The 23,909-nt window shown below is 38.1% G+C and overlaps 1 pseudogene; it reads left to right on the forward strand.

Moving 5' to 3' along the window:
* LOC108407809 (transmembrane 9 superfamily member 2-like) overlaps positions 1 to 23,909 on the forward strand; it is a 75,159-nt pseudogene that overhangs the window by 37,627 nt on the left and 13,623 nt on the right.

Below are 23,909 nucleotides of genomic sequence, written 5' to 3' on the forward strand. Positions count from 1 at the left end.
GTCACCCATAAGTCTCTTAAGATAAAATTTATTTAAATGGTTTCTCCAAAGAGCTTGTGGAAGCAAAGGGCCCCCAGATAGATTGTGGGGGCTAATCTTTAGCATTATTAATATTTCTAATGTAACAATGAATGTACTTTAGTTTCCCTCATGAGCTAATTTACTTAACATTTAACAGACATTTTAGACATCAGTCATCTTATTGGCATCTTTCTGAAAAAGTGGCTACCTTTTCATAGATTCTGGTGAAACTTTTTTGCTGCGTCTGGATTTGGCTGCGGGGGTGGGATGGGAGAGGCACTAGTTTTGATTTGGGGATAGTTTTTAAGTTTTAGTTTTAGAAACAGTAACTAAGAGCTAGTAGATAAGTGGTCCATGGGATCTTTACCTTGAAGCTCATAGAGGGATAAAAAGACTATAAAGCCTTGCTTGGTTCATCAGCTAAGAATTCAGTCAGCCATTGGTTCAGTCTTGATTCCTGACCTTTTCATTCTCAGTTCTATGCTTTGGAACTAAGTTCGTGTTACAGATCTTATTCATTTCTCCTTGTTCCTTTTTTGGAATGTACTCTTAAAGAATTCTAAAATAACCTTAAGAATAGCATTGCTTCCATTGTGTTATTTGTGATACACTTTTGTGATAGAGCTTCAAGTTCATTTAATATATTGATGTATTCAGGCTTAATCTATTTGACCTTAAAAAACTGGTCAACCCAAGGATAATTTGAATGTCTTTCTTTTATATGTACACACATACTCTTTTTACTGTTCAAAAAAGGAACTTGAGAGTGAACTTGTATCTCTTTTCTCTTCTTTAAATTGTCTAGTATTATGAATTCCTTTGTTATCATTCTCTCCTTATCTGGAATGGTGGCTATGATCATGTTAAGGACTTTCCATAGAGATATTATCAGAAATTATCAGATGAATTGTTCTGTAATAAAATGCACATATTTGATTCAGCAAATATTTGAGTGCCTACTCTGCCCAGTTCTCAATGTTATATTTTTACTTAGAGTATAATACCTTGAGTGCAACATATTTTCTTTTTTTTAAAATTTTTTATTAAGGTATTAGTGATATAAACTCTTATGAAGGTGTCACATGAAAAAACAATGTGGTTCATTGTTGATATACACTCTTCATAAGGGTGTATATCACTAATACCTTAATAAAAAATTAAAAACAACAACAACAAAAAAGGAAAAACAATGTGGTTACTACATTTACCCATATTATCAAGTCCCCATCCATACCCCAGTGCAGTCACTGTCCATCAGTGTAGTAAGATGCTACAGATTCACTATTTGCCTACTCTGTGCTACACTGTTTTCCCTGTGATCCCCCACACCATGTGTACTAAACATAATACTCCTCCATACCCTTCTCACTCCCCCCCCCACCTGCCCTCCCACACCCCTCCCCTTTGGTGACCACTAGTCGCTTCTTGGAGTCTCTGAGTCTCCTGCTATTTTGTTCCTTCAGTTTTGCTTTGTTGTTATACTCCACAAATGAGAGAAATCATTTATTTGGCACTTGTCTTTCTCCACCTGGCTTATTTCACTGAGCATAATACCCTCTAGCTCCATCCATGTTGTTGCAAATGGTAGGATTTGTTTCTTTCTTATGGCCGAATAGTATTCCATTGTGTATATGTACCACCTCTTCTTTATCCATTCATCTACTGATGGATACTTAGGTTGCTTCCATATCTTGGCTATTGTAAAAAGTGCTGCCATAAACATAGAGGTGCATATGTCTCTTTGAATTTGAGAAGTTGTATTCTTTGGGTAAATTCCAAGGAGTGGGATTCCCAGGTCAAATGGTATTCCTATTTTTAGTTTTTTGAGAAACCTCCATATTGCTTTCCACAATGGTTGAACTAGCTTACATTCCCACCAGCAGTGTAGGAGGGTTCCCCTTTCTCCACATCCTCGCCAACATTTGTTGTTGTTTGCCTTTTGGATGGTGGCCATCCTTACTGGTGTGAGGTGATATCTCATTGTGGTTTTTATTTGCATTTCCCTGATGACAAGTGATGTGGAGCATCTTTTCATGTGTCTTTTGGCCATTTGAATTTCTTCTTTGGAGAACTGTCTCTTCATATCCTCTGCCCATTTTTTAATTGGGTTATTTGCTTTTTGTTTGTTGAGGCATGTAAGTTCTTTATATATTTTGGATGTTAACCCCTTGTCGGATATGTCATTTACAAATATAGTCTCCCACACTGTAGGATGCCTTTTTGTTCTGTTGATGGTGTCCTTTGCCGTACAGAAACTTTGTAGTTTGATGTAGTCCCATGAGTTCATTTTTGCTTTTCTTTCCCTTACTCGAGGATATGGGTTCTATGCTTTGTGTTTGTAGTTGCTGTAGACAGGTCTTCCCTCTGGCTGGCCTAACGCCAGGGTAGGGTTTGCTGGTTTGCGAGCCAGGTGGGGCTGAAGATTGTGAAAGCTCCCAACCTGCTGGGCAGAGTGCACCTGGGCAATTTTGTCTACCTGTCCTTTCTCCTGAACAGTAAGCTCTGTGCAATCCCTGCCCCTTTAGCAACCCTCTTGCTAAGGGCTTCCTTGTTAGGAAGTCTCTCAGACTGCCCGCCTTTCTTTTGTCCCAGAGCAGCCAGATATGGATCCCTGCTTTCCACAAGTGGCCGGAATCACAGTCTCTCTAGGAATTCTTCCTGTCTTAGCTTTCCAACCCCATAATCATGCTAGTGTCATGAAAGCACCATGAAATGTAGGTTTGTGCTCCCAGAGCAGATCTCCAGAGTTAGGTATTCAGCAGTCCCAGGCCTCCACTCCCTCCCCGCTCTGTTTCTCCTCCTCCAGCCGGAGAGCTGAGGTGGGAGAAGGGCTTGGGTTCCGCCAGGCCACAGCTTTGGTACGTTACCCTGTTCCGTGAGGTTTGCTCTTTTTTCCAGGTCTATGCAGTCTGGCGCAGTCCTCTTTCCTTTTTCTCTTTCAGGATTAGTTGTATTAATTATATTTTCGTATTATATGCGGTTTTAGGAGGAAGCCTCTATCTCACCTCTCCCACTGCCATCTTTAATTCCTGAGTGCAACATATTTTCTATGTCTATTTTGTATAGTATACCGAATATTTGCATATGTCTGTATTTTTGCATTTTTTGCTGAATCAGAAAGTTGTGTAGATTCTTAAAAAGTACAGGTAACTTTATTAGAGAGTCATTGTTTGTTATCATGGTTATATTCTTTCTTATGTATTTCTGAACTTCCAAAATTAGTTAAGATTTCTGTTAATTTGGGGCATGAGATAAAATGCAAAATATTATAATTCAGCTTACATTTAGTTTTATCCAATTTATACTGTTTAGGCTCTAATCATTTGTGTATTGGCAAATTTTTAATTTCTATAAAATTGTTCGAATTCCTTATGTATGTTAAATCATTTCAGTTTCTTCATGTAAATCAAGCCAGTTGTGTGCTTTATATAATTAACACACTCCCTCCAGTGCAAAACTTAGAATAACGAACTGACTCATTTGTATGGCAGAATTACGTACTTTCCAGAGACCTGCTGTAGCCAGAGTGAGCCATTGGTTTATCTAACATTCAGAGCTCTTGCAAGTTTCTGTCTGGTAACTCATGTGTTTATTAAAGGCTTTGTTATATGCAGGAAGGTGCCCAGGAGGAGTTGGTTAGAAGCTGTTCCATGGGGATGTATTCAAACATCCAAGGAATGGAATGTTGGGTCAATTCATTACTTTGTGTAAGTAGGCTCAGATCGACATGTGCCATCTTAAATATTCTTAGTAAACTGAGCCTACATATGTTAAACTTTGATTCATGTGTAGAAGAGGACTTTGAACATTATACTCGAAAGTTTAGGGAAGTGTATGTTTGATGGTACTTACATTTCAGTCTTCTCAAATTAACGATATGAGCCTGAATATGTTCCTATACCAAGGACTTTTTATAGCTCCTTCAGTTCTGAATAATTTATTGTAACATCCAATACACATATTCCTTGCTTTGCAAAATAGATGCTTTCTTGAAAATCAGCATGTGGGTAGAATCATATTTTAAGTGGATTGAGGAAGTTCGTAATTCAAAATCTAGCATTTTGAAATGCTATGGTGAGCCTAAGTGCTGGCCTTTAAACGTCTAAGTGGAATGACATCTTTAGTAGGCTTACAGTGGCTGATGAACCCTGGTTGCCTGCATTTATAAACTAAAAATGGAGCTTGTCAGTTTTTGATAGCCGGAGTAGTGATTTTCATAAACAAAGTGCTGTTAAAAAAAAAAGCCTTGTTACGTATTTCAAATGTCAATGGTGATTTCAGAATTCAGCCCTTAAGGTTGTATTTTCCTGAGACCAAGTCTCATTTTGATTTTTTTTATCTCTCACCTTGAAAAAAAGGAGACAGAAGGAAATTTTTGTGGGGGAAATGATTTGCTATTTATGGAGTGACTGCTGGAGTAGGGATGGGGGAGAGACTCTGTGTAATTTTGACTCAAGCAGTGAGATTAAAGACTAAATCCAATTTGAAAACTTCCTTACCTGCTTTGTATCAAAAATCAGACCTTTTCATTAAAAAATTGCCAGAGAATTATCTAAGTGAATAACAACCATTTGCAATGTCACTTAAGTACTCACATCAGAGAATTTCCTTGTGTGTGGTTTCATATAATATGTTTTAACAAGGTTATTTTTAATTTATCATAAAGTCCTATGTCCTTTTGAGGCTACTATCACTGGTTTGATATTTCTTTTTTGTGCTTTTAGTTTGGGCCTGCTTTGTCGAGGTGCTTTAGTGACCTGTGCTGTTGTGTTGTGGGTCCTTCTGCAAGCCCCTGCTGGGTATGTCTGCTGAAATGTGTAAGAGCAAGCAGTACAACTGTTATTCTTCCACTAAGCTGGGGTGTTAAATGTAGAAATTAAAAGGCTGTAAAATCAAAAACTTAAAAATTGCGTGGGGTAATTTCAGCTGACCTCTCAAAATGCAGTTGTCCTGGCTAGTATAAAGTATTTGTAAAGTGGACTAAATCAAGTTACCACAGTAACCATTCTTTTATTTCCTTAGCATTTAAAGGTGTTAAGTGGAAGACAGGTTTTTTTTTTTTTTTGCTGATAGCATTTTAATGTCCTAGGTTAGGATCTCCTGTTCTCTTTTCTCTATGCCATTATACTCTCTCATATAGTTCATCTTGGAAAAACCACTGAACGTGATAAGGGAGAGTAGAGAGGGGACGAACGGCCACTGCGTTTTCTGTAGCTGCAGCATTGTCTTTCTCTTGCATCTGCATTCTTCTAACCTGTGTGTACATCTTATCAGTACAAAGAGATGGCAAGGGTGTTGCTGTACTCAACTTGGATCTCTGTTTTTGCATCAGATTTTGTAAGTGCTCATCTCAGTTATACATCTTGCGTTATGTATCATCTTAGAGTGCAAATGTATGCACTGTTTGTGTTACTCTCCTCTCCCCTCCCTTCAGTGACTTTTCTTCCTGTCTCACCCAGTTACTGCAGTGTCACTGGGGGTGGGGGTTCCAGAGGAGAGTCATAGTCCAAGTGGGAGTGGGGTGGTGCTGCACAGTGGCTGTGCAAGAAGCTCGTTCAGTCCCCTAATTATAGAGGTGTGGAATTGGCAGCCAAGCCAGGGAGCCATGTGTTCAAGGGCATGTGTGAAGTCAGTAATGGAGGCCTGGCTATGCATAACTGAACGTTCCCTCTGCATCCCGTCCAGTGCTCTGCCCACAGTACCTCGCTGATGAAGTGCTGACTTGTGTAGGATTTTATCTCCCAACTTCTTTGATTTGTGTTATCTTAACTTGGGCCACCATAACAAAGTACTGTAGAGTGGGGGGCACAAACAACAGAAATGTATTTTCTCATAGTTCTGGAGGCTGAGAAGTTCCAGATCAGGGCACCAAAAGGGTTGGGTCCTGGTGAGAGCTCTTCTCCCGGCTTGCTTGTGGCTGCTCTCTTGCTGTGTCCTCACACGGCGGCGGGGAGAGAGAGAGTGAACTCTCTGGTGCCTCTTTTTGTAAGGACACTAGTCCCATCATGAGGGTCCTACCCTCCTGTCCTCATCTAAACCTAATCACCTCCCAAAGGCCCCATTTCCAAGTGCCATCACACTGGGGATTCAGGCTTCAACACAGGAATTGGGGAGTAAGCAGTTCCGTTCATAGCATCTCTTCTTTTAATCGAAGTATCGTTGATAGCATGTCTCCTTTTAAAAAATGATATGCTCTGTTGACATCCAAAATATATAAAGAGCTCATGCACCTCAACAAACAAAAAGCAAATAACCCAATTAAAAAATGGGCAGAGGAGCTGAACAGACAGTTCTCCAAAGAAGAAATTCAGATGGCCAACAGACACATGAAAAGATGCTCCATGTTGCTAGTCATCAGAGAAATGCAAATTAAAACCACAATGAGATAACCCCTCACACCAGTAAGGATCGTCACCATCCAAAAGACAAACAACAACAAATGTTGGCGAGGATGTGGAGAAAGGGGAACCCTCCTACACTGCTGGTGGGAATGTAAATTAGTTCAACCATTGTGGAAAGCAGGATGGAGGTTCCTCAAAAAACTAAAAATAGAAATACCATTTGACCCAGGAATTCCACTCCTAGGAATTTACCCTAAGAATGCAGCAGCCCAGTTTGAAAAAGACAGATGCACCCCTATGTTTATCGCAGCACTATTTACAATAGCCAAGAAATGGAAGCAACCTAAGTGTTCATCAGTAGATGAATGGATAAAGAAGATGTGGTACATATACACAGTGGAATATTATTCAGCCATAAGAAGAAAGCAAATCCTACCATTTGCAACCACATGGATGGAGCTAGAGGGTATTATGCTCAGTGAAATAAGCCAGGCGGAGAAAGACAAATACCAAATGATTTCACTCATTTGTGAAGTATAAGAACAAAGAAAAAACTGAGGGAACAAAACAGCAGCAGAATCACAGAATCCACGAATGGACTAACAGTTACCAAAGGGAAAGGGACTGGGGAGGATGGGTGGGAAGGGAGAGATTGGGGGGAAGAAAGGGGGCATTACGATTAGCATGTATAATGTAGGGGGGGCATGGGGAGGGCTGTGCAACACAGAGAAGACAAGTAGTGATTCTACAACATCTTACTATGCTGATGGACAGTGACTGTGATGGAGTATGTGGGGAGGGACTTGGTAATGGGGGGAGTGTAGTAAACATAATGTTCCTCATGTAATTGTAGATTAATGATACCAAAAAAAAGTGATATGCTCTGATATGGTCTGAAGGGCAGGTTCTTTTTTTTTTTTTTAAGGAAAATGTTAGTGGATTATATCTTAATGTTCTGTGGTACTTTAATTCTTACTTGTTACAAAATTCCCATGTCCTTGTTGCTAGAAGTGGGTCACAATAGTGGACGAGGTCCTGTAATGAAAATCAACTATAGTAAATTCAGTTACATGCTATTGATGAGGGACCAAGTAAGAACAAAGGCTTCAGTAATACCCTGGGACTGAGTATAGTGCTGTAAACAATCTTTGGTCTACACATGGCCTATTGGCCCCTAAACTCCAGGGATAAAGGTAAGATTATTGCAAGGACTGAACATCAAATACATGTATCTCAGAATTTTTGACTTATTTAAAATAAGGACCTTGCCCTCCCCTCCCCCTCACCACCTTGAATAGAGCCATCTGCTTTTTCTATAATTCTTTTCAAGGGTGGTTTTCCTGAAGTGAATGATTTAATACTTTCATGTAAGAAAGTGATATCCTTGACAGTAGTTCAAGTTCAAGACTCAGATGGATCCACAATGGAATACATTTGGCAACAAAGCACCATTGTGCAAAAGTCATTATACCGGATTGTAATACAAGGGCTATTGCATCTAAGAACCAGTCAATAAACCATATACTATTTTCTGCATTATTTAGTTACCCATTCCACATGCTGTGGGGTTTTTGTTTTGTTTCTGTTTCTCCTATATAACATTATGCTAGGCACTGTAGAAGAAATAAATATATATCACCCTGAACTTCTACCTTTGTGGCTTAAGATGGATAATGCCCATTTTTCATCAGACAGATGTTCCATATTACTGTAAAAAGAATTTATATCATTGAAATAGAAAATGTCAAAGAATTAGAATATACAATATCAATAAACTTAATAAACCAAATCGAACAATTAATGTCTGAAAAGCACTAGCATTTGCAATGCACTGTTAGTTAATTTTTATGTTTTCTGCAGAAGCAGTTTTTTTTGAAGAATGTTTTACACAGAAAAATTGAAAAATTAGAGTAGAAATCTGTAATAACATGGCTCAGGTTTACATGGAGTATGAAATGATGCAGTATCAAACTACAGTTAAAAAAATTTTTTTAATTTGAAAAGCAACTGTTAACAGTGGCTGTCTCCTGGGTGGGTTACTACTGGGTGTCAGGGGACAAGTGTGAAGGAGACTCTTTTATTTTTATTTATTTATTTAATTGAAGTATAGTTGATATACAATATTATATTGCTTTCAGATGTATGGCAGTGATTCAACATTTACATACATTGTGAAATGCTCACCACAATATGTGTAGTTGCCAACTGTCACTATATGAAGATACTACTGTATTATTGAATATATTCCCTATGCTGTACTTTTCATCTCTGTGACTTGTTTTATAATTTAAAGTTTGTCCCTCTTTATCCCCTTTGCCTGTTTCACCTGTCTGCTCACCCCCTCACAGATGGCAACCACCATTTTGTTTTGTATGTTTATGAGTCTATTTGTTTTATTTGTTCATTTGTTTTATTTTTTAGATTTCTACATATAAGTGAAATCATATGGCATTCATCTTTCTGTCTGACTTATTTCACTTAGCAAAATACCCCTAGACCCATCCATGTTGTTGCAAATGGCAGGATTTCATTCTTTTTTTATGGCTGAGTAATATTCCATTACCCCCAACTGGAAAGACTTCTTTCTTTTTTATGGCTGAGTAATATTCCTTTGTATATAGGTATTATGACTTCCTTAGCCATTCTTCCATTGATGGACACTTACGTTGCTTCCATATCTTGGCTATTGTAAATAATGCTGTGATAAACATGGGGGTGCATATATCTTTTCAAATTAGGGATTTTGTTTTCTTGGGGTAAATTCCCAGGAGTGGAATTTCTGGGTTGTATGATATTTCCATTTTTTAGTTTATGAGGAACCCCCATACTATTTTCCACAGTGGCACCAATTTACATTCCCAACAGTGTGGGGGGGTTCCCATTTCTCGCAGCACAGTACTTAAAATTTTTCACATTTTTTTTTTACCTTTTGCATTGTGTACCATATGCATGTATTACCTGTTTTTAAATAATTTCATTATAAACAACAATAACAGCAACTCCAAAACATATATTAAGGTGGAGAGGTAACATTAGAGACAAAGAGGACAGGCTTTAGGCACACACACACACACATATCTACTTTCTAACTCTATGGACTTCCCTATTCTGGACATTTCATATAAATGGAATCACAAAAATTTTATCTCTTATGTCTGACTTCTTTCACTTAGCATAATGTTTTCAGAGTTCATGCATGCTGTAGTGTGTATCAGTACTTTATTCCTTTTATGAGTGAACAATCTTCCACTGTATTGATATGGCACTTTGCTTATCCATTTATCAGCTGATGGACATTTGGGCTGTTTTCACCTTTTGGATATTATAAATAGTGCTGCTATGAGCTTTTGCATACAATGTTTTGAGTGAACATATGCTTTCAATTCTACTGGATATATATCTAGAGGTGGAATTCTGGGTCATATGGTGACTCTCTACCATTTTGAGAAACTGCCAGCCTGTTTTCAAAAGTGATTCCACCATTTTCTGTTCCCACCAGCAATGTATGAGGTTCCAGTTTCTCCACACCTTCACCAATACTTGTTTTTTTGGTTATGGCCATCCTACTGAATATGAAGTGACACTTAATTGTGGTTTTCATTTGCATTTTCCTGATGACTAATGATACTGAGCATCTTTTCATATGCTTATTGGCTATTTACTTATTCTCTGGATATATGTCAATTTAAATCCTTTGCCCATTTCTAAATTGGGTAATTTTTCTTTTTATTGTTGAATTGTGAAAGCTTTTTATATATTCTGGTTACTACATTGTTATCATATACATGACGTGTAAACCTTTTCTTCCATTCTGTGAATTGTCGTCTCAGTTTCTTGAGTTCTTTGAAGTTCAAAGCTTTTTAATTTTGATGACATTCAGCTTATCTATCTTTTCTTTGGTTGCTTGTGTTTTAGTGTCATATTTAAGAAGCCTAATCCAAGGTCATTAGAATTTATTCCTATGTTTTCTTGTAAGAGTTTTATAGTTTAACAGCTTAAATTTAGGTCTTTGATACATTTTGAGTTAATTTTTGTGTATGGTGTGAGGTAGGAGACCAACTTCATTCTTTTGTTTGTGGATATCCATTTGTCTTGGCATTATTGTTCAAAAGACTGTTCTTCCCAAATTAAATTGTCTTGACTCCCTTGTTGAAAATCAAGTGGATATAAATATATGGATTTATTTCTGGACTCTTAATTCTAGTCCATTCGTCTATATGTCTATCCTCAGGCCTCTGTCTCACCTCTCACGCTGCCATCTTTAATCCTCTCCTCTGTCCATTTTTTAATTGGACTATTTGCTTTTTGTTTGTTGAGGTGCATGAACTCTTTATATGTTTTGGATGTCAACCCCTTATTGGATATGTCATTTATGAATATATTCTCCCATACTATAGGATGTCTTTTTGTTCTATTGATGAAGTCCTTTGCTGTACAGAAGCTTTTCAGCTTGATATAGTCCCACGTGTTCATTTTTGCTTTTGTTTCCCTTGCCCAGGGAGATATGTTCATGAAGAAGTTGCTCATGTTTATATCTGAGAGATTTTTGCCTATGTTTTTTTCTAAGAGTTTTATGGTTTCATGACTTACATTCAGGTCTTTGATCCATTTTGAATTTACTTTTGTGTATGGGGTTAGACAGTGATCCAGTTTCATTCTCTTACATGTAGCTGTCCAGTTTTGCCAACACCAGCTGTTTAGGAGGCTGTCATTTCCCCATTGTATATCCATGGCTCCTTTATCATATATTAATTGACCATATAAGGTTGGATTTATATCAGGGCTCTCTAGTCTGTTCCATTGGTCTATGGGTCTGTTCTTTTGCCAGTACCAGATTGTCTTGATTACTGTGGCTTTGTAGTAGAGCTTGAAGTTGGGGAGCGTAATCCCCCCTGCTTTATTCTTCCTTCTCAGGATTGTTTTGGCTATTCAGTATCTTTTGTGGTTCCATATGAATTTTAGAACTATTTGTTCCAGATCATTGAAGAAAGATGTTGGTATTTTGATAGGGATTGCATTGGATCTGTAGGTTGCTTTAGGCAGGATGCCATTTTGACAATATTAATTCTTCCTATCCATGAGCATGAGATGTATTTCCATTTATTGGTATTTTCTTTAATTTCTCTCATGAGTGTCATGTAGTTTTCAGTGTATAGGTCTTCAGTTCCTTGGTTAGGATTATTCCTAGGTATTTTATTCTTTCTGATGCAATTGTTAATGGAATTATTCTCCTGATTTCTCTTTCTGCTAGTTCATCATTAGTATATAGTGTCTTACTAATTTTTATATCTTTCACATTATGTAACCTAGTGCCTTATATGGAGTAAGACATTTCCCTCAGTTCATTTATGGGCTCTCTTCAGTAGATGGGAGAGGGAATCGTTAAGTACTGGGATTCTTATTTCTTAGAATGTGGTATGTTGAAAGAGAATTTCAGTGCCTCACTGTATGTAAATGGGCAGTGTGAAAATGGACTTAAATGGTGCAGCTGTTAGACTAATGAACATCTGTACTCCCTAAAAGAAATTGAAATTATTAAATGATGTACTTTTCCTTCATGAAACCTTTAAAGTGGTAGGTAGGAAGGGAAGAGTCAGTACAGTTTGATGTGCATGTACCCAAACTTTAAAATTAGAAGAGGAGAGTTTGACTTCCAGCACTCAGTATTAGATGAGTAATTTTGGGTAAGTCCTATAACCTTTCAGGTTGTGCATTTCCTTGCCAATAATGCCTGTTTCACAGAGTCATTTAGAGAAGTAAATGAACTAATGGATCATGAAATTATTTTGTGAGCTATAAAGCATTTTTTGCCACTCTTTCCTTCTGGGTTCTTACTGCTCTGTGTTTATTGTCTGCTATAGCATTTCCCAGGTTATACTGTAATTTATTCGTTTATCTCTGTTCCCCAATAGACTGAGCTTTTTCAGAGTAAAGATTTTTATTTATATTTGAGTGCCAGGCCTAACACATAGGTACTCAATAACTGCTGATGAATGTGTGAATAAATATTTCAGGTTGGAGAAGGACTCATGTGACTTCTTAAATTTCCTTTCAGTTTTCCTCTTTAAGATTCCACAAAGAAGTCTAGAAATAATTAGAGATCGAGAAGGGAAGAAATATTTAGAATATAAAAAGATGAAACTGAAGGACAGTTATAGAACTGTTAAGCACATATTAAAATTCTGGAGTCCCCTTCCAAAAGGGAAATTGTTGAGCCGGCTTAACTGAGTTTATGTATAAGAAGGGGGAGGGTATGGTTTGTCGAGTGAGAAGTATGTAATTTTTCTGGCCATGGAATGGTAACAGCTGAAATGAATCTCCCAAAAGCTAGGAAATTTTGTAGAGGAATATTGTGGCTAAACAAATTCATTAGAGCAGAAAGGTATTCAAAAGCATTTTAAGAGGTATGGTCAAATCATGGGAAACCAGACGCCCTTATTAAGATGCCAGAGACTTTTGAGACGTAAGGTGAGGATTTTGTTGTTGTATTTGTTGTTTTTTGGGAAGAACTCAAAACTCCATTTCCAACAGGAGTAAAGTGTGAGCCTTTACAAAGCAGAATGGATGACATAAGTTTTATTAGACAGAAGAGGAGGTCATAAACACAAGGGGGAAGGGGGAAGTAGAAATAGTAAAATGAAAGAACAAATGACTGATGTTAGTATAGAAAAGACCAAAGCATGCACAGTGAGAGCTGCGGAAGCATTGCGAACAATGACCCTAAATAAGGAAGGAGATGGCAGTTACAAAGGCAGCACTAGAAACTTTTTAAATTATTTATTTATTTATTTTTAAGTTAAGGTACCATTGACACACAATCTTATGAAGGTTTCACATGAGCAACATTGTGGTTTCCACATTCACCCATATTATCAGGTCTGCACCCCCTCTATTGTGGTCCCTGTCTATCAGCATGGTAAGATGTTATAAACTCATTAGTTGTCTTCTCTGTGCTGTACTGCCTTCCCCATGACCTAACTATACTGTGTGTGTTAATTATAGTCCCGCTTAATCCCCTTCTCCCTCCCTCCTCACTCACCCTCCCCAGCCCCACCCCTTTGGTAACCGCTAGGCTCTTCTCGGAGTCTGTGAGTCTGCTGCTGTTTTGTTCTTTCAGTTTTGCTTTGTTGTTATACTGTACAAATGAGTGAAATCATTTGGTACTTGTCTTTCTCTGCCTGGCTTATTTCACTGAACATAATACCCTCTAGTTGAGTGACTAATTTAAAACTCTTTGTTTTAAATGAGTACTTGTCTGATTGAGCCTTCTTGCAGCCCATTTCAGTATAAGATTCTAAACTCTGTTTTTAATATATGCATTTTCTTGCTTGTGTTCACTATATTGCCTACTGGGTTTTTCCATAGTATATTTCTCCATGACTTATTTTCTGCTAGACTCTGGAGGTGCAAAGGTGAGTAGGATATGGAAATTATGTCCTATAATAAACTGCTACCTTCTTATATGGTATTACATGGTTTAAGTCCCAGGTCAGTAACTGAGTCTGCATGTTGTGTTTTAATATTCTCCTAGGGTGTGACCTTGTAATTTATTATATCCTTCTAACTGAAAGAATATTCTGACATTTGCATCAAATATGTTTATAACATTTTCCTGAAAGCATATTGTTTTCTGATGACTGTCCCTCCCTAGTGTCATCTTTGTGGATCTCTTCATTATGAATCTAATTCTTTGGCTGGAAGGATCATCAGCTGCCATTTCCTTTGGTACTTTTGACTGGTATCCTTGCAGTGTGGTTTGGAATTTCAGTACCACTAACATTTTTGGGTGCATAACTTTGGAAGCTTGAAAAAGGTAAACTTTTAAAATACTGCTTTTGCTCATTGAGTGAGGTATGAAGTAATACCTCAATGTGTACATACTATGCTTGGAATGCAAAATGTAGCATTGGAGAAAACTACAAAGGATAATCATTTTGGAATAAAGGATTTTTAAACAGTTTAAAGGAAAGATGGTAACACTTTAAAAGACATTACTTAATGTACTTTCCACTTTTTAAGTTGTTTATATTTTCTTCTATCTCTGATGGGCAAAATTAAAAGGAAGGCTTGTCTCCGAACAGGGCATAGAACATTTCCGAGAGCAATCCAAGAGGGTAGGAAGGCTGACCTGAAAAAAGTCAGAAAAGTAATAAGATTAGACAGTGGGGGAAGAAAGGCAAGACATAGTTCAAGAAATGGGGCTGTTCAGTTTACAGATTTGAAGTTAGCGTATTCCATGTATAGGGAAAAGGAGCAGGACACTGAAAAGCCTAAATGAGGCCACACTGCAAATGGATTGTATAAAGACATAGCATGAGTTTGTGGAGGGCAGAGGGGGTAGAAATCAAACAAGACAAAACAGGAGGTGGAGTCCCAGAGAGAGCAGAAAAAAAGAAAACTTTCTGTAAACTACTAACAAATTTTTAAGAGACAAAGTTAGGCAAATTGTAAGAGAGAACTTTTTGACATACTTCATATTGTAATAGTCACTGGTGAGTCTTGTCCAATCTCTCCCTTGAAATTTATAAGAGTAAACATCCTTATTGTCTAACTCTGTGCTACTTAGTATGGAGGCCGCCGGCCACAGCTTTTGAGTGCTTGAAACGTGGCTAGTCTGAATTGAGATATGCTGTAAGTGGATTTCAAACATTTAGACCACCACCACCAGCAAGAAAGTATTTAAAATAGCTGGTTAATACTTCTTATATTGATCACAAATTTAAATGATAACATTTGGGCATGTTACATCAAATAAAATATATTAATAAATTAATTTCACCTGTTTCCTTTTCCTTTCTTAAATCCCGCTTCTAAAAAATTTAAATGGGGTATGTGGCTTGCCTTATATTTCTAATGCACAGCATTGGTCTAGCCTCTCTGTACACATGACTGTTCTTGGAAAGGGTCTATGTCCTTTTCAGATTCAAGGTTTTGCACTGAGATTATATTTGTATACATTTACTTTAATTTCCTGTCATTCTGATTTTCACCTGATTTATTTTCAAGGAGTTTAGGTGTCCAGTTTCACACAAACCAGATTCCCCATCAGATTCCTCAACAGACTTCTTCCATGAAACCACTTCTTGGCATCATTATCAGTGGCATTTTACCTTTTGGCTGTATTTTTACTCATCTCTTTTTCATTCTAAACAATATTTGGTGAGTACTCTGTCTTGATAATCTCAGACATCTTGTTAATAAATTAATTTCCCTATATTTCAAGGAAGTTAAATTCTAATATGGTGAGACTTCATTTGTTCCTGCTTTATACAGGAAATGACCATCTGACCCTGGTGGCAGCGGCGGGGTGGGTGGGTGGTGGGGGTGCCCTAGGATACAAAGACTTAAGTCACAAATTTTTAAAGCCACTTTTGGATGGAAATTTCTATGCAGATTTTTAAAAGTAATAACATATGTTTAAGACCTTCTAGATGACTTACAAAAGTTGGTCTCAAACTCTACTCTGAGCCCTTGCAGGGGGTGGGGAAGGGGTGTCCCTTGGAGGGAGGGGTCTAAAGATGGGAGGGGGCAGCTCTGATTTGCATCTGTTTTCCATACTGGCTTTCCACACTGCAAGAGTTCCGTTAGCGTTCCTCTGCGAGGAGTAATTTGAAGACCACCGGCTTGGAGTCTTCATTCGTACTGAGCTGTAAGTAATGTTTTTCTGCTTTCCTGTCAACTGTTAGTTCTGGTGTCACGATGCCTGTTCCTTTCCTCTTTTCAATTTGCTACCTTTATTGTGTTGTGCTTTAAGGATTCTAATAACCAAGATGGTTAGAAATGCATGTAAGGAAGAACCCATGCTCTCTGATTAAAGTACAGCAGCTTTGGTGCCCTAGCTTCGTGACAGCGATATCAGTTGCTCTGAGTCTTTTTTTTCTGAACTTCCTGATTCTGGAACTGCATTCTGGTGTTGGGAGCTGACCAAGTTGGGTGTTGCTGGGAAAGGATTTTTGAAAATAGGGCAAGTCCCCATAAAATAAAATGCAGGAGCCCACTCTGTGTGTTTGTAACACCTTTGTCCCAAGGCAGTGTCTTTCAGGGAAAACTTTTAAGTCCTCAAAAATTAGGCTTAATCATGTACATTAATTGCTTACTTTTTAAACAGTATTGTGCAAAATTTGTTTGACAAATAAGCAATAAAATCTGTTACCTTGTCAGCAACTAAATATTTGACATGCTGCAAAATAGATGGTAGTAACCACATTTTTCAGATGGGAGACCATATTTTTTTGATGGGAAAGTAATTTTAAAGTGAGAGCTGAAATACTCTTCAGACAAATTAATTTTTGTTTCAATGAAAAAGACTGTGCTTGTTGCATACAAATTTGTATATATGTACTATTTGCAGAGATGACTCTCCCCACCCCCATCCTTCATCCTTGCACCCGGGTATATATTTTACATGACATTTTAAAATGGGGTATCGATCGGTTCATCAGTTTGGTATCTGCAGAAGGCTTTCAAAAATGTATGTTGCTTTACCCCAATTTAGTCAGCTCAGCTCTATCATAATGCAAGAAATGACTTCATTCCTTTAAAGTTTGACCTAAATGTAATCCATAGACAGATCTTTTAAAAGATGCATGTTTGAAAGTATATTTAATAGAATTATGGTGCCCTGCTTTAAAGCCCTCTTTGGAGAGGCTGTCTGTCAGTAGACCTTCACAGGCAAAGTGGTGTTTGATTTTATGGGTTTCTGTTGTATAATGTAACTGCTAGTATTTATCCATTTACAACCTTCCATTTCTAAAGAGAAAGCATGTTTTTAAGTGTGTATACAGAAAATTATAGACATATTCATGGGTCTGTAGTGAAAACTAAATTATATGAGCAGAGAGATATGGGTAAGTAGCAACAGATTCTGACTAGAGAACATACAGCCAAATTCTGAAGCTGTATAGGTAAGGGAATATATATTTTTTGATACTAGATGGATAGATGAAGGTTTGGAATGAAGAGTTAGAAGCGAGAGAAGTGTGTGTGACAGTCTTTTGTGTAGATAAGGGCTGATCTTTCTGTGTGTATTGTTAAAGTTTATTTTAAAGCAGTCATTTTTATTTTCTGGTCTCATCAGATGTACTTCATTTCTGGTTTCCTATTCTTAGTCTTTACAATTCTCCTGATTACCTGTTCAGAAGCTATGGTTTTGCTGTATTATCTTCATTTATGTGCTGAGGTAAAGATACAAGAAACTAAGGCATCTGAAGCTTTCTAAATTTGAATTATCGGAATTAGAAGTCTGTATTGAGAAAGGAACTGAAATAAATGGTAACTGCATGGTTTCTACAACTTGGGATCAGTTTTATATTGTGTTTTCCTAATGACACATTTTGATTTTAATGCAGCTATCAAGTTAATGCTACTGTGATGGAAAATTTCACCAGAAAGCAATTTCTCTCAGGCTAGTTACTATAATTGCTGCATAATATTCAGTTAACATAGAAAAATATGGGGAACTGATCTGATATTTAGACATGTAAATCTGGTATGGGGTTTTGTTTTTTAACAATTAAAATTTTCTTGCAGCTTAGGCCAGGATTGTATTTTGTGCCTTTCATTGCCTTTTGGTTACCATGGACATAAACAATTCTTTTTACTCCATTCTACCTCCATTTTTTTCCTGACATTCTGGATGAAGTGGTAGTGAGCATTGCTTTCTTAAATCCCTCTTATTTTGGTAATTAAATGTGAATCTCTAAAGGTGGCATAAAGGAACGATTATTATATACATAATGTCTAAAAGCATTTTTTAATTGAGCTATAGGTATAAAAGTAAAAAAATGCAATTGTATATGTATATTATACTTAGCCATTCATTAATTATATGGTACATTTTTCATAGAAAATCAGCAATAAACATTAATGAAATATACAGGAATAGATATATGATGTGTGTACTTTTATTTCTTAGAAAATGTTTTGGGGTCCCCCAAGATCATCCACATGTTTGGTGATTCACTAGAAGGACTCATGGGACTCAGCGTAGAGATATATTTATGGCTAGGGGTTCTTACAGCTAAAGGATATATACCAGGATCAGCAAGGGAAAAAAACGTAGGTGGAGCCTGGAGAAATCCATGTAGAGTCTTCCTGTGCTTTCTCTCTCCCATGATGGGACACAGCAAGTGTGCTCCTTTCTCTAGCAGTGAAAGGTACAGCAGCATATGTGCAATGTTTCTGCCCTGGGAAGCCCATTAGAGACTCAGCATCCAAGGAGTTTTATCGGGAGCTAGTCACACAGGCACCTTCTGCCTAGCAAGTGCAAAGATTCCAGACTCCCAAAACGAAAGCAAGTGTTGATCATGTCACATTGTTTGTATAGTCTAGGTATATAGCAAGCCAGTCTTACCAGTCAGGGAATGATTAAATGTCAAATTCCCGGATGTAAGCCAAGGGCCAACCTTGCAAGTAGGCCCTTCTAAGGACAGCAACCTCAGACCTGCTACACTAAACTCTTTCCTGCACTGTCTATCCCCTTGGCCTTTGACCACAGTGCCTTTACAGTAAAATTATGATCAGTAGGAGCCCCTGGGGCAGGGTGAGACTAACCAGCAGATCAACCTTAGTCATGCCTCCATGGATCCCGAATTTAGCTCATTAAAGCAAATCCCATTAACTACAAAAGCCTAGCTTCAGTTTCTATGCTGAACTTTTTTACCTGGTCTGAAGCATCAATCAGGCCCAGCACAACTCAGGCCAGTAAATTGAAGCTGACCTGAAAGTCTCCCAGGGCTGAGGCAGCGTCGTAATGGAAAGGATGCACACCACGTTAGACGTACAATCCCCAAAGACTCATATGGGACCCCTGGAAACAGAGCTTATAATTGTTGGGGCACCCCAAGCAGAACATACATTAGTCAGACACTATATATTACATTACATTTCTTATAAAAGTTCCTCTTTTATTTCTTTTAATCTTTAATCTTACCGAGCCTATTTTATGTTTGTTGTTACAATAATTGCTAACCCATTTATAGTTAGAATTTCATCTAAAAAGTCATATTTCTCTGCTTCTTTTTGCAGGACTGTCATTGGTGGTGGAGGCTTTTTCACCAGAAGTTTCTTAGCTGTTTACCTTTTTTATGTGTGCAGTTCATTGCTTCTTTACCAAACTTCACATCATGGACATTGCAAGCACCATTTTGTACTTTGGGTACACGATGATCATAGTCTTGATTTTCTTCCTTTTCACAGGTAACCACAGAATTACTTTGTGTATTTCAGATGCTGTAAAGAGATGTGGATAGAGCCATAATGTAATAAACATCAATTAACAATTATTGGAAGGAATAGGAACAAAGTCATCATGTTCATTTTTATGCTTTGAGGATAAAAGAATGCAGAGCCTAGGGAACTGGAGGGACCTTCTATACTAAGTACAAAGTATCCCTTGCAAATGTTTTTAAACAGTAAGGATGTGTTCCAAAGCACAGAAAGGGTTATGTGCAATCAGTTTTGGATAGCCTCCAAGCATAAAAATACTGACTGGAATAGCTTTTAAATTAGTCAAATTAGATTACTTAAATATATGGTCATACAAGCAATTACATGTGATAGATAAGATGTATACTTCTCAGGATTACTCATTTGGAGTGGTTATTTGGGTCTAGATGTGAAGCGAATTTTTGTTTAGATTAAAGCTTGAAGCAGGTGAAAGAGCAGATGACATAAAATGGCCCAGTTGGGGAAATAATGAAGTTGGAGAGCTTGAAGCCCTTTGCAACACAAGTGAGGCAGCGTTCCACCTCTACCTGCCTCACGTTTAAGTTCTGGCTTTGGCTCAGGTCACATCAGTCATTTAGGACATGTCCATTTGGAACATTTCAGGTATTTTCTTTGAGTGTAACTCTCAGGTTCAACAGATAAGTAAAAATTCACATTGGAAATTGGTCAGAAACCAAAGCCTTAAGACAAATGTAAACGTTCTCTGAGAAACCAGGCTTCTTGGCGGTGGCTGCTTTGTGATGCAGTATTACCTGTGTACTGCCGGTCTCAACCCCTCAATAGAGGGAAGACCGTGCAGACCACCTCTTACCTCTCAGCCACCAGAAGTTCATTGAAAACTGAAGGTGTGGAAGCATCATACCATCCTAGTCTAACCGGGCTCCCCATGTTGGTTTTTTAGTTTTTTTTTAACTGTTTGTTGAAATACTCATCATGAGTGTACAGCTGGATGCGTTACCACAAAGTGAGCACATGTGGTGATTAGCACCTGTCCATAAGCAGTACAAGGTCATCCCCTTGAAGCCACCGTTGGGTCTCTTTCCACTCACCTTCCTCAGAGACCACCACTATTTTGACTTTTTTTTGGAAATGTGTATAACTGGATTCCCACAGGATGCCCTCTTTTATGTCTGGTTTCTTTTGTGGCTGGTTTCATTCCCTCAGTACTGTTTGCAAGCATCACCCACACCACCGTGTGTAGGCGGTCTGGGCCCCTCATGGCGTTCAGTCCGGGTTTTCCCCACAGCGAGTTAGTTACTGGCTTTTACACTTGTGTAATGTGCAGTCTGAGCACAGTAATTTCAGGCTGTTTTTTCTTCATCACCTAACATTTTGACTCAGGTTGCTTTCTTCTGGGAGTCTTACCTCGTAACAGCCTCTTTCAAAAGTTAGTTGTAACCCTGAATGGTCACCTTTTCCCATTGGTGGTTCCACCACTTGGGTTGCTTCTGTCAGCACACTATTCTGGGCACTGACTCGCAGAGGTTCACAGCCATCTCTTGCCAAATTGAATGGCCTTTCCCTAGTCTTCATGCTCCTTGGCTTCTTTATTTAACACTACTCAACACCTATTCTGTGAAAATCTCTCCAGACGATTTGCGTTATTGTCCTTGTCCATGCGGTGCCTTCTTTGTTTCCCTTCCTCTTCCTGCCACCTAACTGTAGTCTTTATCCAAGGTTCAGTCTTCAGCATTCCAGCCCTTTCTTTCCACATTCTCCCTTTTCAAGCTTATGGCTTCACTTATCAACTCAATGCCAACAACTCTCAAATCTCTTCTCTAGCCGCAATGTCTATCCAGTTATGTTCTGAATGTTTCAATGTTCCATTCCTACTGCCAGCTCAGCATGCCCCCGAAAATGAATTTAGCACTTCCTTTCCCCAAAACGGACTCATCTTCATTTCTTCCTCTTTTTGACTATCATCTCTGGTTTCTGGTCTCCTTAGCTTATTTTTCAGGAATTCTATATTTTTATTTTTATTAAGGTTTTCATTGATATACACTCTTATGAAGGTTTCACATGAAAACCATTGTGGTTACTACATTCACCCATATTATCAAGTCCCCCCCAACCCCACTGCAGTCACTGTCCATCAGTGTGGTAAGATGCCACAGAGTCACTACTTGTCTTCTCTGTGCTACACTGTCTTCCCCATGATCCCCCCACACCATGGGTACTAATCATAATACCCCTCAATCCCCTATCCCAACCCTCCCCTTTGATAACTGCTAGTCGGTTCTTGGAGTCTGTGAGTCTGCTGCTATTTTGTTCCTTCAGTTTTGCTTTGTTGTTATACTCCACAAATGAGGGAAATTTTGTTTGGTAATTGTCTTTCTCTGCCTCGCTTATTTTACTGAGCATAATACCCTCCAGCTCCATCCATGTTGTTGCAAATGGTAGGATTTGTTTATTTCTTATGGCTGAATAATATTCCATTGTGTATATGTACCACCTCTTCTTTATCCATTCATCTACTGATGGACACTTAGGTTACTTCCATATCTTGGCTATTGTAAAGAGTGTGGCAATAAACATAGGGGTGCATACATCTTTTCAAATCAGGGATTTTGTTTTCTTTGAGTAAATTCCTAGGAGTGGAATTCCTGGGTCAAATGGTATTTCTACTTTTAGTTTTTTGAGGAACCTCCATACTGCTTTCCACAATGGTTGAACTAATTTACATTCCCACCAACAGTGTAGGAGGGTTCCCCTTCTCCACATCCTCGCCAGCATTTGTTGTTGTTTGTCTTTTGGATGGTGGCCATCCTAACTGGTGTGAGGCGATATCTCATTGTGGTTTTAATTTGCATTTCCCTGATAATTAGCGATGTGGAGCATCTTTTCATGTGCCTGTTGGAAATCTGAATTTCTTCTTTGGAGAAGTGTCTGTTCAGATCCTCTGCCCATTTTTTAATCGGGTTATTTGCTTTTTGTTTGTTGAGGTCTGTGAACTCTGTATGTATTTTGGATGTCAGCCCCTTATCAGACATGTCATTTATGAATATATTCTCCCATACTGTAGATTGCCTTTTTGTTCTGCTGGTGGTGTCCTTTGCTGTACAGAAGCTTTTTAGTTTGATGTAGTCCCACTTGTTCATTTCTTATTTTGTTTCCCTTGCCTGAGGAGATGCATTCAGGAAAAAGTTGCTCATGTTTATATTCAAGAGAGTTTTGCCTATGTTTTCTTCTAGGAGTTTAATGGTTTCATGATTTACATTCAGGTCTTTGATCCATTTTGAGTTTACTTTTGTTTGTGAAGTTAGGCAGTAATCCAGTTTCATTCTCTTACATGTAAGCTGTCCAGTTTTCCAAACACCAGCTGTTGAAGAGGCTGTCATTTCCCCGTTGTATATCCATGACTCCTTTATCATATATTAATTGACCATGTATGCTTGGGCTAATATCTGGACTCTCTATTCTGTTCCATTGGTCTATGGGTCTGTTCTTGTGCCAGTACCAAATTGTCTTGATTACTGTGACTTTGTAGTAGAGCTTGAAGTTAAGGAGTGTAATACCCCCAGCTTTGTTCTCTCTTCTCTGAGTGATTTTTTAAAATGACAACTTCAAAATTAGCAATGTCCCCTAATGTCAAGAAATTTTGAGGAGTTTCATACTTAGAAAAATCATGCATTCATCCAGAGCTCTTCCTTGTAGTCACCACATTCCTCTTTGGTACTTGCATTCAACCATGGCTCAGCAGCGGAAATACAGGACTTCTCAGCTGTCATCTTTTAATACTGAGTATTATGACTGTAGGAAGACACTGTGTATATATGAAGAATATTTCCATGTTGCTACATATCCCTTATATTTATCATTTTTATAGTTGCTGAATCCATTGAGCAGATTACTTTACTTAGCTATTTCTTTACTATTGAACTAATTTTTTCCCTACTTTGGATTATTTTCTTAAGGTAGTCTGTGGAATGGGATGGCAGGGTCAAAAATCATGAATTTTGGGGGGCTCTGCATGCTTTTCTGCCATCAGCAGAGTATATCAGCTTCCCTCTAGCCTTAGCTGGGATTGAATATTATTTGAAAAACAAAACAAAACAGCAAAAAGTGATTTTATTTTTTCTAACACAGTATGTCTAAAATGGTACCCCACTGTTACTTTTCTCTCATTTTTTAAGCCAAAGGGCTGGTGTTCCTCTACCCAATTTTCAGTTGGTAGCACTCTTACAGACGTGTAAAATGGCATGTCAAAATAGGACTCAAGGGCCAGAGAGAGGGAGGATCAACCACAATGTACCAAAATGTCATTGAAGGGCACCAGGAGGGAAACTTGATATTGTATAGACAAAGACAAATAAATTTCAG

Source organism: Manis javanica, chromosome X (assembly GCF_040802235.1).
Source record: "Manis javanica isolate MJ-LG chromosome X, MJ_LKY, whole genome shotgun sequence".
In the NCBI taxonomy this organism is placed as follows: Eukaryota; Metazoa; Chordata; class Mammalia; order Pholidota; family Manidae; genus Manis; species Manis javanica.